Genomic DNA, 14,781 nt, shown 5'->3' on the forward strand with positions numbered 1-14,781 from the left:
CACCAAGTAAGTGTGTGGAGGGTGTGTAAAGGAATAAAGAAGGTGTAAGAAAAATGTAAACCCTTAGGGGACACATTAGAAGCTTCCACTGAACTGGTGACATTCCATTTACGAGAAACGTTCTATTAATTCCAATTTGAAGCATTAAAAAAAAGTTAGATATCTGAAGTCATCGAAACCCATAGATTCCGAATTATTATGTTTTAGGCTGTTAACTATGAAATTAAAAAAATCTACTTTTACATTTTAATCCGAAAGCTTAACAAAGGACCCTTGAGAGTCGGCTACTCTCTTGAGATAGCCTCTCTGCTTGTTATTTATGATCGTATTCTTATTTAAATTTCGGAAAGGATATTTTAAAGCCTTCAGACCATTTAAACGAGCTTCTTGGACCTTTAAAAATATCTACCTGAGTGCCTGCGGAGAATTTCTCTAAGCTTCTTTGATCTAAAGAATTTTTAGTATATACTCAAAGATTCTTTTCGGTAGGGTAAAAACACGGAAAAACATGAAATGTAATAATTGTTTGGGGTTTTTACCTTGAAAACCTATGGTAATTAGCGGGTATTTTCACTATCATATTCGTGATCAGCTCGTGAAAATACATAGGTATACGAAGTTTCGAATTAATCGGAGGTAAGCGCTTTCCGGATGTTTATCCTCGTCTTCATTGCGGATATAAGAAATCTCTCTAACAATTCTATGTTTCCGAACTCGCAATGTACTTTTTGCCTTTGGCATTTAAATTTTGATATAAACAAAACAATATCACAACGATAACAGCAAACTTAACATAATCTTTTATAACCTAACGCGACCCGACGTAGTTCCGATGCGAGCCACACAATCTGCCCCCTTGCGGCCACACGTGGAAAATCTTATCGGGCCCAGATCGGCAGTTGAGAATAAGTTAGGTATTTTCTGTACGGACAGTGGTACATCTGAGTTTCAATTAAGTACTACGTTAGACTTATCAGACTTATCATAGCTTGCAGAACTAACGTCTAACACTAGTCGTTGTACTTTTGTTTGCTTCGGTGTTGTACTTTTAGTAATAATTTTCTTACATTTTTCAACGTGTTCTGTAATGTAATAAATAATTTAATTTAAATTAATATTCTGTTTTGTTCTGCTGCTTTGTCAGGCTTTGCCGTACAATGAAAATATATTCTTCATTTGGACTAGACATCCATTGCATTAAAATGATTTCAATTTTGCAACATATCACACATTAAGTGGTTTCAAAAAACCAACACCTAACGGCTGCATTCTATGAGTGCCATGGGAGGAAAACAAAGAATAGTCACTCCATTTTCTTTATCAAATTTTGCGACCGCTAGATTCTTCACTTGTGAATAATGTCCATCTAACAACAGCAGCTGAGGATTATCTGGTGAAGCCATTGAAAATTTTATAAATTCTTTTAAAAAAACAAGAAAGATATCTACATTTGCAGAACCACTTTTATCCCACTCTGCACATGAGTTTTCTGGCTTTCCCTCAAGAAATAGTGGATATGACTTTACTTCTGGAAATACAAGCATTGGTGGTATGTATACTTCATTCGCAGACATACAAACTTCTGCAGTCCTATTTTCCTTTCGCTCCGCAATAGTTTTTCCACCAACTTGCTTTCTTCATTTTCTAGCAATCACTCTCACAGATGTCTTAGGCACAGTAGATGTCGAAGTCTCATCAACATTTCTGATGCTATTAGCAGGGATATTATACTTGTCTTTAATTTGCTTAAAAAGACGAAACATTTGTCTACTGCCTCTTTATTAAAGCCATTGACCCTCGCAGCTGAAGTATTCTGAGCTTTTCTATTTGACAATATGTGCCTTTTCATAAAGCTCATCATCCAATCCTTTCCTGCCATTCATGTTTAAATTAAAAACATAAATAATCAAAATTTATATTTGTAAACATAAGACTAAGGTTTACATAATGTGGGTAGGTTATGTCGCTTTATAGAAAGGAAATTATGTACCTGTTTCTTGTTTGAATGGATAAGGAATCTTCAACTCCTGTGCAGAAACATATGCCAATTTTCTCAACTTCTTGACTGAAAGACCCTGTGATCTGCTTTCCATGTCAACAATGTACTCGCATAAACTTCTCTCTTGATCATCGGCAAATACTCTTTGGAATCCAGCTGATAAATATTAAAATACTAAATAAAGAAAAGTAAAATATAATAGAAGTAAATTGATTTAAAACTATTTTCATTGGGAGATTTAGAGACAAGTTTAAAGTGGGATTGAAAAGTTGTTCTAGGTATGCCCTAGTTTGCTGCTGTACCTCTGATGGGTTCCCCATTAGTTACACAATTAATGGCCAATTTCAATTGACCATCTGTATAAATTTTTTATTCTTTTCTTATTATAACGCACCATTTGTTTCTACTTAAAATAACTTACAGCTAGACAAATATTCACACCTGGTATCACATCCTCGAAATCACAAAAGTGAAACTAGATTTGAGGATCAAAATCAGCTGTTCTCTCCGCACAGCTTAGAATGGCGCGACTGCGACGTGTCGTGCTCCACCTTAGTTTGTCGATCTCTGCCCCACCTCGATACTTTTTTTATTTTTTAAATAATTATTTAACTACTTTTTTTAGAAAATTAATTTTTAAAAATTAAAGCTCCAGTTTCAAACTTGTTGCAATAGACCCACTTTTAAGGACTATCGATACTTATTTTTCTTTTCCTGAAGGTTCGAAATTCGGTGGCGCATTATATATAATTCAATTGAAATAAAATGCTTTTAAACAGTTTTCAAAATATCTTTGCTAAGAATATATTTCTTATATTGAGATTTCAATTGCCTGCAATAATCATTATTCATCACCTCAAATATGTAATAGTGTAAACTTAATTAAAAGTTGAGCATTTATGCGATTACGTATTGTAATTTTATAAATATTTTATCACAAAATTATGATTTTCTGAATTCACTTCAGCAATTTTTGTATGTCTAAATCGTGATTCTGTCGAAAAATTAGCTACAATCTGAATAACTCAAATTCGTAAAGAAAACCTACCGAGTGCTGGGACTGAGACTAGACAGTACAAAATTTAGAATCAAACTGTGCGATGATGCCCGAGGGGAAGCCGAGGGTATCATATCGCACAGTGCTGGGCTTTTAATTTCATGCCTGTGTGGTGTATTTATTTTTCCTCATATCTGGTCGAAATTACATTTGATAATTATTAAAAACTGAGAAACCACGTTTTGTAGCAGACACATCGTAGCACAGCCATGTTTTTACTTTTCTCTTCGCTGCAGTGGCTCCGCGGAGAGTTGTGAAGCTCTTACTTTTGTTCCATCTTTCTTTTTTTATCTTCCTCTCTCTCGCTTTTGACGCCTGTCCAAGTCTTGCAGCATGAGCGGAGCGAGTATACTGGTCGGAGACAGGCGTTAAATAAGAGAAAGATTAATCGAAAGAGAAAAGTAAACACAAGAAAACTCGATTAAAGCAAAGAGTGGTATTATAAAAATGGATGTGGCGTTTGTACAAGACAAAAGTTTGGTGCAAATTTCATCTAATATTCTTTTTGTCTAGACTTTTTACATTCTCAACCTAATGAGAAAGTGTTAGTTTTATGTGAAAAACGACTTTAGAGGATTCCATCAAAGGTCGATATTTTGAGACCCCCTGGGTCAGAAAAACGTTTTACGTTGGTGTCTGTCTGTCGTCGTTGTCGTTGTGGTCGTTGTTGTTGTTGCCGTTGTAGTCTGTAAACACGGTAACATTTAAATGAAAAATTCGATTGGATTGTACTTTGGTACATTATATGAGGATATAAAAAGGAAGGTCAGGTTCGTTAGCTAGCTTTTTTTGATTAAAATCTAAAAAGTTAGAGCATTTTTAAAATTTTTGAAATCACTTTTATTAATACTTGAAATTCTTTCGACGGCTATTTATAGTAAATCAAAATACGAATAATTTATCCTTATTACTTTTTTTAATAAAATAAAAAAAATTAAGCGCAAATGAACATTTAAAGCCAAACGAAACGTGATATTCGAAAAATTCAAAAAAGAAAAACGTTACTTTTTCAAGGCCCTACAGGATTGTGTAGATAAAATTTTAAATGTTGTTAACAAAAAATCGAAAAATCAAATTTTGATCGCAAATACAAGTAATGAAAAAGCAATAATTCCATTTTATGGTCAAAAAAATATTTTTTTTTGCTACAATGCGTAGTTTTTCCTTCAATCGTTAAAAACAGGATTGGAAATGAATAAAATTATAAAACATTATAAAAACACTCTCTGAGGAACACTTATCAATTAGGAAAGGGTTATCCGAAACACCCTACTATGCCGACCATAGATACATAAACCACTTTATATTCTATATTCGAAGACTGAGTTATTTATAAATTGATCTTTTATTATCTTTTATTATTCATCACTATGATCAATTTTATTATTATCATAAACATTTAATATTTATATTCTGAATCATATTATACATTCTATGTCGAATTCTAAGAAATATAAAGTAGTGCGAATGTGAATCATGTGAATGCGTGGTCATTGACGTCATAACCAATCAAAAGAAAGCAAGCCCCGCGAAGGAACACGCGAGGCCCATCTACTATGGCCCAATTGGTGAAAAGACAATAAACGTCATAATGATATGTGGTCTTCGATTACACCTCAAGAGAATGCATTGCAAAGACCGGCGCGTGGCCTCCCACCTACGCAATATTCCAAGATCTGTGTCATCATGCCATAAATCAAAGTTAGAAAAGAGTCCACCAAGGTATTATTTTACCTCCCCTGATCAGATTTCTGCCTATATATACCCACGTCTTGAAGGGTCAAGATAAGTTTATTTCTACCATCGAACCGCTGCTCAACAACTTTTCGCAAGTTTATAAAAAGTTCATTTATATTGTCGAATCTCTCCCCAAGAACTCTCCAGAACTTTTGAAACAAATTTTAGAATCAGTGATACCAGTGAACTCAGTAAAATATCATTTACCTGATAAAAATAACTCAACGTCAGTTTCAACTTAAACTCTGTGAGCCCCTTTAATTATCAAGAAAGCCCTCCAAAGAAAACACACCACCAACCTATTGTACAAAGCAATTATGGAACCTATTGTACGATACCAAAGGAAAGGAGATCGACCAACTCTACGAATCGACTCCCTCACTAGGACTCTCGAGTTTCTACAAAGAGCCTTATTCCAAGCGGGTACAAATTAAATCTTTGGTAAGTTTCTGAAAATACTATTGCTATTCTTTTGTTTATTTTTTCAATGTAACTTGATTTAAACAATTATAATTCTGTATCTTAGCCCGTTTTAAATCAATAATTCGGTTGTCTCAACCTTTCGTTTTGTTTGTTCCTCAATTCATGTTTTCTAATTTTTAACAAATTTAGAATAAAAAAAAAGAAAGTAGCATTAGTTTAGAAACAATTATTTTATAGCAAGGTAAGTACATCTTACCTGAGACGTAACACATATTACGAATTTTAATGATATAAATTTATTGAAATGGTACATGTTTCAGCGTAGCTAAGAATAGAATTTAATGCAAAATAAGAAACAAATATTAAAGTTATCATGAAAAATACAAATTTTACTCCATTTCGCAAGATCTAAATATGCAATCCCAGGCAGCGGTTTATAAAAAATGCCTTATATTTGCTATAAAAGTGTTAGGCATAATGTAGAAAATTTGAGACTTTGGGCAAAAACGAGTGCGAAGCACGAGATACGTAATGAAAATGTGTTCGCTAAAGCCTTCAGAGCTTTAACAAAAGAGATTTCACAAAAACAAAATTACAGTTCTCGATCCGTTGATCTTTAATTTTGAAAGGTCCGTACACGAATGTGGGAGAAATGCAAAGACCGAGCTTGAAGTGCGGCAACCAACAGTCGCGCACCCTAGGTGCGCTTAAACTTGTATTTTGGTTTTCATTGTCGAAAATATTCGACATTGTGTTCAACATTTTTATATTAAATGTAAATTATACTTATTTATGCCTTATCGTACTAAAAAAACCGGCAAGATGGGCATTTAACTTGTTGCAATTCGGATTCTACGGTAATAAATAAATTAGAAACCTGTAGGTAAAAAAGTGGAACTGGATCTCTTCATTTAATTTTATCGGTTTGAAGATAGAACCGACGCTATAGCAATAACAAACTACATCGATTAAGTAAGTACTGACATGGAGCAGTAAAGAAGTCTGAATCACAGCGCGTCGGTAAGATACAACTTTTACGATTAAAAATACGAGACGCCCTTCGTTTAAACAACGAGCAGCTGGGATTTGTAAAATGCGAAAACGGAGCAGCGCCACGTATGAAATGCTCACGTTGAAGTATCAAACGGCGCTAGGTGGGGCAAAGCGAAACCTGAACCGTTCAATGTATTCATACGCGAACACTCGGCGTATAAGCAGCAGTGTGTCAATATAGATATACTGGCAACGCTTCGCATGATTCGACTCGCCTGGTTCGAATAACGACGAATAGCGAGATTTAAACGAACTTGTAACATAGGGGTTTCACGTGAGCTGTGTGCTGAGTTGAAGCGCCAGACAATATTTGTTTAAGACTATTAGAGCAATATTAGAGCACAGGATGGTCCTGTGCTCTAATTGCTCCGCTATAAAATGAATAGCCATATTGTGAGTTTTATTTCCTCATTTTTGAGTATTTATTAACATTTTGCATCATTTATAATAAATCTGAATTTTATTGATCAATTTTACTAGTATTTTAAAAGATTTTTGCAATTGCCGAATAGTTGAAGTGAATTATAGTTAGGGTCCCGGACCAAACTGCACATGCCCTTAGTCAGAAGCGTACCTTGAACTTTGAACGGGGTAGCGTACTAGCCCGGTGGATCGTTCTGGGTTTAATTTTCGGCAAATTCAGTAAAAATGCATTATAATTAATCAAATGGATTTAACAAAATGTTGTAACCTTTTTTTCTATTATTTTGAACTCTTTGTAATGTTACATGAATTGTTTTGAAAAGTTTAGAAAATATCCTGAATCGGTTGCCCTTTGTGCGCGAAAAAAGTAATCTATGAGGGTGAGAACAAGTGCCCTTTTGTCCCTAAATTTGATCCTATAGAGACTGTGGGTACTGCAAATCAAATGGGCCACATCGCGGAGGGTTGTGTCATTGGAGAATATTAAAAAAGTTTTTTCTTATAAAATTACTTTTTGTTCCTCTTAATCAATTTGGAAGGATTGTTACTCCCTTCTATTTTCCTTGGAGTGACGTTGTCTTCTTCTGAATCATTAATCGTATGTGGAGAATCTTGGAGGTACTGCCTTTTTCGTCAAGGATTTTTCGTTTTTTCTTTTTTTGCCAAACCGATTGCGCTTTTTCCTACTTTATTCTTCGGTTGAGATTTCTTCAATGGACCCTTCATTTGCTATGAGGATCTTTTATATCTATCTTCTCCAACCATTTCGAAAACTCAGAATTTACAATCTCCGGCAATAGTCAGACCAATCAAAATCTAAAAGTTCATAACACAAATTACATTGATGACATGTACGTTAGGTCTACTTATGTATCATTAATCCACATGATATCTTATTGATAAAATTACCCGATAAGATGTTCTTACAACCTGATTTTTCAAAAATCATCGTCTTGTTTGATGCCTTCGTAGGTCAGGAAATTCTTGCTGTATATTACATAGTAGCAGTGTGCATTTTTGGTAAGATGTATCTGCCCTTGAACTTGGTAATAATAATTACTCGTTTGGCCAGTGCGACAGGTTGACCTGACTTCTCTGCGTGCAGGAAATCTTCTTTTTTTTAAATTCAAATTCTACAGGCGTCATATCCTCGGTATCTACGCTTCGGTAGTGTTTGTCGGGCCCTGCAAAGCTTTTTGTCTTCCTGCGAATCTCCGTTTTCCGTCGCAGCCTATGTATGTCAGCAGTTGTTTGGCTTCTTGCAATGTGGCGTTTTGTATACTTTCCTGTACTTTTCTCACTCAGCATAGCTCTGTGCGCTTTGCAGATCAATTCGCCGTTACTGTTATAATAGACTATCGCACTTTCACATCGCGTTGCATACGATCTTCTCAATGCATAACCCAGGGCCACAAGATGAAATTGAGGTGAAGCATCTTTCAGCCTAGTTGACCTTTATGTTTTTGGGGTCGCTGATCACGATCCCGGTACCCATACGACTCCGTCACGTCTAGATCAAGGTCAAATGAAGGTCAAATACTTTAATTCGATTGGTACAATTTTTTTGACTGCGGATTCTGAAAGAGCGGAAAATTTAATGTTCGAACACGTCTTGACCTGTTGGTCTAACCGAACTCTGAAGGTCATTTGGAGGTAATCTAGAGGTCAAACCCTTCTTCTGATCTCTCAGCTGATGTGTTAGCTATGAACGGGTCTCGAACCAGTGGACCTTTATGTTTTGGGGTCGCTCATCACGATCCCGGTGGATGTGATTTCTTGAACTGATAGGTTCAGAATCTAAAATTAGAAATTGAATTAATTAATGTTTAATTTCAAGCTTGAGTGTTTACATTCAACCGACTTTAAATTTCAGACCATGGGCCTACCATTTTACGAAATCACATTCAACTTTTGAGCATTTTTACCGTAAGGGATGACCTTAGATTTGACCAACAGGGTCATTCTCCAGGTCAAATAGAGGCCAAGATTTATGAGTTACATAATATGCTATAAGAAGGGACATTGTGAATTGACATTTTTTGTGTCTGCTCCTAAGGCACCTCCACGTGGTGACGGTGGGCAACGGGCCACCGGCGAAGTCCTTGGGTGAAGGCGTTCAAGGCGTCATAGCAGGCACAAGAAAAAGTAACCGTACGATACAGGGACTCGGAAACCCAGTATCAGCGATTGGTCAGGGTGAGCAAGCGGGCCAGCAATCGTCGTCATCATGCGACCGCAGCTCTAATTTGGTGGAAAGCTTGGCCCTTTTAGAGTCTAACACTACAAGTTTATCAGCAACCCCATGTTGTCATTGATTAAACAACTTTTGCGTTGTTTGAGGGAAATTAGTCATTAATTTTTGTACTCCAAAAATATTATGTGTCACTTGCTCCCTGCGAATCACGGAAAAGAAAAAAGAAATATTTGTTTCTCCTACGACCTGGCGAGAGCCAAAAGATAATGACATTGATTGCTATTTCTGCTTGACTAATACCCGGCAAATCTTTATCTCTAGGTACTGGAGTGAGTTTTTATCGTGATCGAGATCGTCCATTCCTGAAATTCTTCTCTAAAGCAAAGATTTTGGTTTATTGCAATGATGTTGAAGGACAGATAAATACGTATAAAGGTGTTCAATATTTAGCTGGTGACTGGCGACTATTTATTGATTCATCAGTGAGGAGTTTGAAAGCTGTCTTACTTCACAATGGAAACATATATGCCCCTATACCGGTTGGTCATTTAGTGATCTTGAAAGAACAATACAATAATCTCCATTTTTTACTCGAAAAATTGAAGTATGATATTCACAAGTGGCAATTAGTTGGAGATTTGAACATAACCAGTATTTTATTAGGTCAACAAAGCGGAAACACAATGTATTCAGATTTTATTTGTGAGTGGGACAGTCGTGCCCGAGACCAACAATATGTCAAAAAGGACTGGCCACTCATGCAAGAATTAACTCCAGGATCTATAAACATACTACAAGAGAGTCACATTCCTAGTCATAAAGTCATCCTTCCACCATTACATATAAAACTCGGCTTATTCAAATAGCTTATCAAAGCAATGAGGTCATCGGAGAACGATGCTTTCAAGTATATATTTGAAAAATGTCTCAATATTTCTGAAATAAAAATCAATAAAGGTGTTTTCGAAGGCTCCAAAATAAGGGAACTGATGAATTATGATGAATTCGAAATAAGAATGACAACTAATGAGAGAGCAGCTTGGAGTAGTTTCAAAGATATTCAAATAAAAATTCCATTAAAAGATTCCATTAAAAGAATCCATTCTTTCAACCTAAATAATCTCGTTCTATAACATCTCAACTCAAATTTTGAATTAGAATTGCTTCAACACCCGCAATTTTTTCCATAGCGCCAAAATCCCTTGGAAAATGAGCGGAATCAGCACAGATGCACTCACACGTAGGCACACACATACAAACGGGCCCACGTAAGTTAACACAGATCTACTTGCAGACACATACAGCACATACGTATACACATAGACATGGATAGGCACACATAGAAACACAGCACCTACATAAACGCCCAGATATACACGAGTCTACATACAGTACCCATATACGTGTTTGACTTTCATTTGACCTTGATCTAGACGTGATGGGGTCATATAGACACCGGGATCGTGATCAACGACCACAAAAACATAATGGTCAACTAGGGTGAAAGATGCTGCACCTCAATTTCATCTTGTGGCCCTGTGTAATTAATACTTTTCTCCCTAAAAATGAGTTTATTATGCTATTAAACTGTTCACATACTTTATGAATATCTTGCAGTAGGTAGGTTTACAGCAGGCGCGTTGAACGCGCCTAGGGCGTGCGACGGTTGAATCTTGCGCTTCGCGCCCGTTAATCGATTACCTCGCCCTTTGCCCTCGGATATTTATTCTTTGCATTTGTAATGCTTGAATAAAACTTAATCAAAAAGATCTCTTTTAGATGGCAATTGTGACATATAATATAATGACATATAATTGTGAAATATAAATTAAAATTTTTTATTAATTTATATTTACAACAAAAAATCTTTGTTTACTTCAATCTAAATGCAGCTGGAAACATTGAATTTAAAATGGGTCGAATTCAAGGTAGGCATATTTGAGAAAGAAAACTGAAAGCAGATGATCGACTCCAAAAAAAAAGCGACCAAGAGTAAAGGTGTTCGCACAAGAAAATACGCGTGCAGTATTCTGGAAATGGCTCACGCACGATCTGTCCGTGCACAAGCACAGACCGCCAACCAATCGCGTGCGATCTGTCGCGCTGCTGTAGTGCGAACTGGCTATGTACCGTTCACCTATCGGTCCGGCACTCGAAACAAATTCGCAACTTCGATAACTGTAGCGTCTCGAGTGACCGTCCGAAATGTGAACGGTACACTGAAAACTTTTTGGGCGAGCTCCTCGCCCACGCGGTGGAGCTGGAACACCAAAAGCGTCGCGCGCTGCTCGCCTGCAACTTGGTACATATCCTTTCTCATATTGGGAACGCTGTGTTCTCACATTGGAACAGCTGTAGTCCCAACAGTATTGGTACAGTAATGCTCCCTTTAGGCGGGAGCACGGAATCCTCACGCCGACTTTCGTTGGGAGTTATACATATAGTTTATACTCGTGGGGCCATTTCATTCTCTTTTGTGGGACTGCTGTGATCCCAACACACGCGAAAGGATCTGCTCGCACTTTTTGTACTATCGCTTACTTAAATGTGATCTGGCCACTGCACCAAGCATCGTGGTGGCGCTGCGTTGCCACTAAGAAGACAGCTGCTTGCTCAAAAAATTTTCAGTTTACATAGCCAGCCCGCACCGCAGCAGCGCGACAGATCGCACATGATTGGTTGGTACTCTTTGTGCGTACACGGCCGGCTCGTGCGTGAGCTGTTTCCAGCATACTGCACACGTACTTTCTTGTGCTAACACCTTAAGAAGGCGACTCGCTGATTTGCAGGAGCATGGAAAATGGCGTATTTTCACATTTTTAACGTTTCAATTTAAACTTTTGACTTTTTCGCGTTTGAGCAATTTCGAATCCCAGAATATGTTATTTTTGACCTGTCCTACACGTAAAAAATTAAACCACAGGAAAGTCACGAACTTGTAGCTAGGTTTCGGATACGAGAATAAATCGTAAGATTATCATGTATTTTCATCGATAATGTACGAATGTTAAGATATAATTCACGAACTCGAAGTGATCATTAAAAAAAGGTTCACCACTTTTTTTCGTAGCTTATAATAATAATTTAACAAGTATTTCGAGAGTAGTGCGTAAGGTCTTACAATATTTTGAATCAATGTTTTATAATATTTGCCGTTTCCGATTATTCACTTCTTATGAGAGTAGAGGATTAAGTTTCTCGGTCGCAAACAATCTGGGCACTCATACTTTAGGGCATGCTTTTCGGTAACCACGTGACCAAACTAGTCACCGGTTATGAACATTTCTTTTGGTGTTCACTGTGTCCACACATATTGAGATATCGCGTTTAAAATTTGACAGATTAACTAAAAAGCACTAAAGAACGTTTGTATACATCAATATGCTTATAATTTTAAAGAAAGTTTATTTATAAATTGATAAAATAGGATATTACCATTTGAGTTATAGCACTTTGCAGATCATTTTTGTTTTGATGCATTTTAGATTGTTTGATTCGCGTATAACCAATGTTCCTAAAAATAAAACATAAATTTCAAATTGGAAACATATCAACACCAGCAATGTGCTAAAATTTACTCTTAGGAGTTCTCCAACCAACTTCCATAATTCTTGACGTCTAATTTTTGACGTTGAATCGAACAGCTGATAACTATTGTTGACATTGAACCAATCGGCGGGATTCAGCGTCTGACGCGTCTTGTTTTTCGTCCCCGAAAAATAAAATAAAAAATAAAATAAATATAAAATTAAATGAAAATTTAAATTATAAAAAAATAAAACAAACATGAAAAACAAAAATTTTATTTTTATTGGTTTTGTTATTAACTTACAATTTTTTCACATCAGTACAAAAAATCCACAAGAATATATAACCATTAGAAAATTTTAATTATTTTCTGAAGGTGCACATTTCTCAAGATGGGACTTGGACGGATTTTCGAGTATCACATTCTAAGATGTTCCTCGAGTTTTTTTTAATCGATGCATCTACTTTATCGACGTTAAGAGTTTAGTTTCTATTCCTATAGTATTTTACAAGAAAACTTTCTTCGTAATTATAAACATTTTGATGCACACAAACGTTCTTCAGTGCTTTTTATTTAATCTGTCAAATCTTGAGCACGATATCTCAATCCATGTGGACACAGGGAACAACAAAAAATACTCATAACCGGTCCCTAGTTTGGTCACGTGGTCACCGAAGAGCATGACCTTAAGCGGAGTGCGTGATTGAATTAGTGCACCTGTGTATCAAATTTTCAAGCATGTATTGTGTTCTTTTGTGTTGTGTCTTAAGTGGCGTCCCCCCAGAAAAAATCCGGATATATATATATATATATATATATATATATATTTCTTTCGTGTTCATAAATATATCTGAAATTTCGTCGAGTTGATGTTACGTATATATTCAGCACATGCGCTTGTTTTCTTTATGTTAGTAGATTAAAAGTTATCATAGCCATTTTGTATGCAAATAGTCAGTCAACTTTGTTATTATTGTAGCTCATTATGCGTTTTAGGAGAAAAAGCTAGATGATTAATTTATACTCCTCAAATAGAACTTGTCTAGTTTGGAAGTAACGCTCAGGTGAATTGTAACACACATAACTTCGAAATATACATGCACGTTGTTAGCAATATTAAAATTTTTTGGAAAAAACACAAAAAATGTGTGCGGGGACGTCCGTTAGCATTTTCGCTATCACTTCCCAGATTTTGAAAGCAAACTATTTCTTATCCTAGGTAAAGCCGGGTGAATCTAACACTGAAAAAATCGATACTATTTCCTAAGCGCTATGCAAATTAATCACATTTGGCTGAATTAAAACTTTTTTAAATTAACCCACAAAAAAGTGTGTGGGGACGTCCGTTAGCATGTTCGCTATCACTTCCCAAAATTTTATGACAAAATATTTATTATTCTAGAAAAAAAGCCGGGGGAACCTAAAACTGGTAAAATCAACAAATTTCTAAGTATCACATGCCCTTAAAATAATATTGGTTCAATACAAAGATTTCGAAATGAAAATCGTAAAAAGTAGCCCATTTTTTAAAGTTGCTAGGAATTCGTAGAATAACAGAATTAAATACCATTTTAAAATAATATATAGTATATAAAAAGAAACATTGTACGTCACCTGAAAGAAATTTCTAAATAAAAACTGTCTTTTAAATAGCAATTATTATAAATGACGGTTAATTTTTTCATTCCTCGAATTCAATTTAAAAATTTGTAATGCTTGAAAGAAATATGTTGTTTGAAAACAAAAAATTATTTCTTTCAACTAAGAAATATCTAATCAGCTCTAACATTGCACTTTGATTACGTAATCAATTACGTTTACTCAACGACTCCGTAACGTCACTCTATATCTATAAATATTTGTATATTTTTTCAAGTACTGCGCGCATTTTTAAACAAAATTATTCATTGAAAAAATACTTTTTTAATCATTATTATTTCAAATTAAAACAATAACTTGAAAAACTTTAAAACTTAAACCAAAATTTGTCTACGATAATAATATTTGATTATGGTATTTTTAATAAGTATATAATATTGTTTAAATTTTTTTTACTTAAATTTAAAAACTTTATAGTTATAATATTTAAAAATTCGGCACTTTTCGGTCAGAAATGTTATTATTCGGGAATTGACCAATTCGGGATTTTTATAGTTCGGCAGTTTTATTCATTTGGGGCATTTTATATTTCGATTATTTTATTTTTCGGGAATTGCAGTGTGCCGGGAATTTTTCCAGTGTCCAAAATATTTGTCTGCTTTGTGTTATAGATAATCAAATTGTAAGTTATATAAGTTTTAAAGTTGAAATAGCAAATACCAATGAGTAGATTTTTTGCAGGAACAGTATGGAGGAGTCAGGAAAGG

At 35.3% G+C, this 14,781-nt stretch overlaps 1 protein-coding gene across 2 annotated transcripts in view; it reads right to left on the reverse strand.

Moving 5' to 3' along the window:
- Window positions 1-14,067, reverse strand: part of LOC117173193 (facilitated trehalose transporter Tret1-like) — a 27,555-nt gene extending 13,488 nt beyond the window's left edge. Inside the window, exons 1-2 of one of the 2 annotated variants that reach the window (XM_033361638.1) lie at window positions 14,030-14,067; window positions 1,991-2,155 (exon numbers count right to left, since the gene is read on the reverse strand). The gene's annotated coding sequence lies outside the window, so the exon portion shown is untranslated. The remainder of the gene's footprint in view (window positions 1-1,990; window positions 2,156-14,029) is intronic. The other variant, XM_033361621.1, reaches the window with a different exon arrangement.
- Window positions 14,068-14,781: the final 714 nt, after the last annotated feature.

Source organism: Belonocnema kinseyi, chromosome 1, assembly GCF_010883055.1.
Source record: "Belonocnema kinseyi isolate 2016_QV_RU_SX_M_011 chromosome 1, B_treatae_v1, whole genome shotgun sequence".
NCBI lineage: Eukaryota > Metazoa > Arthropoda > Insecta > Hymenoptera > Cynipidae > Belonocnema > Belonocnema kinseyi.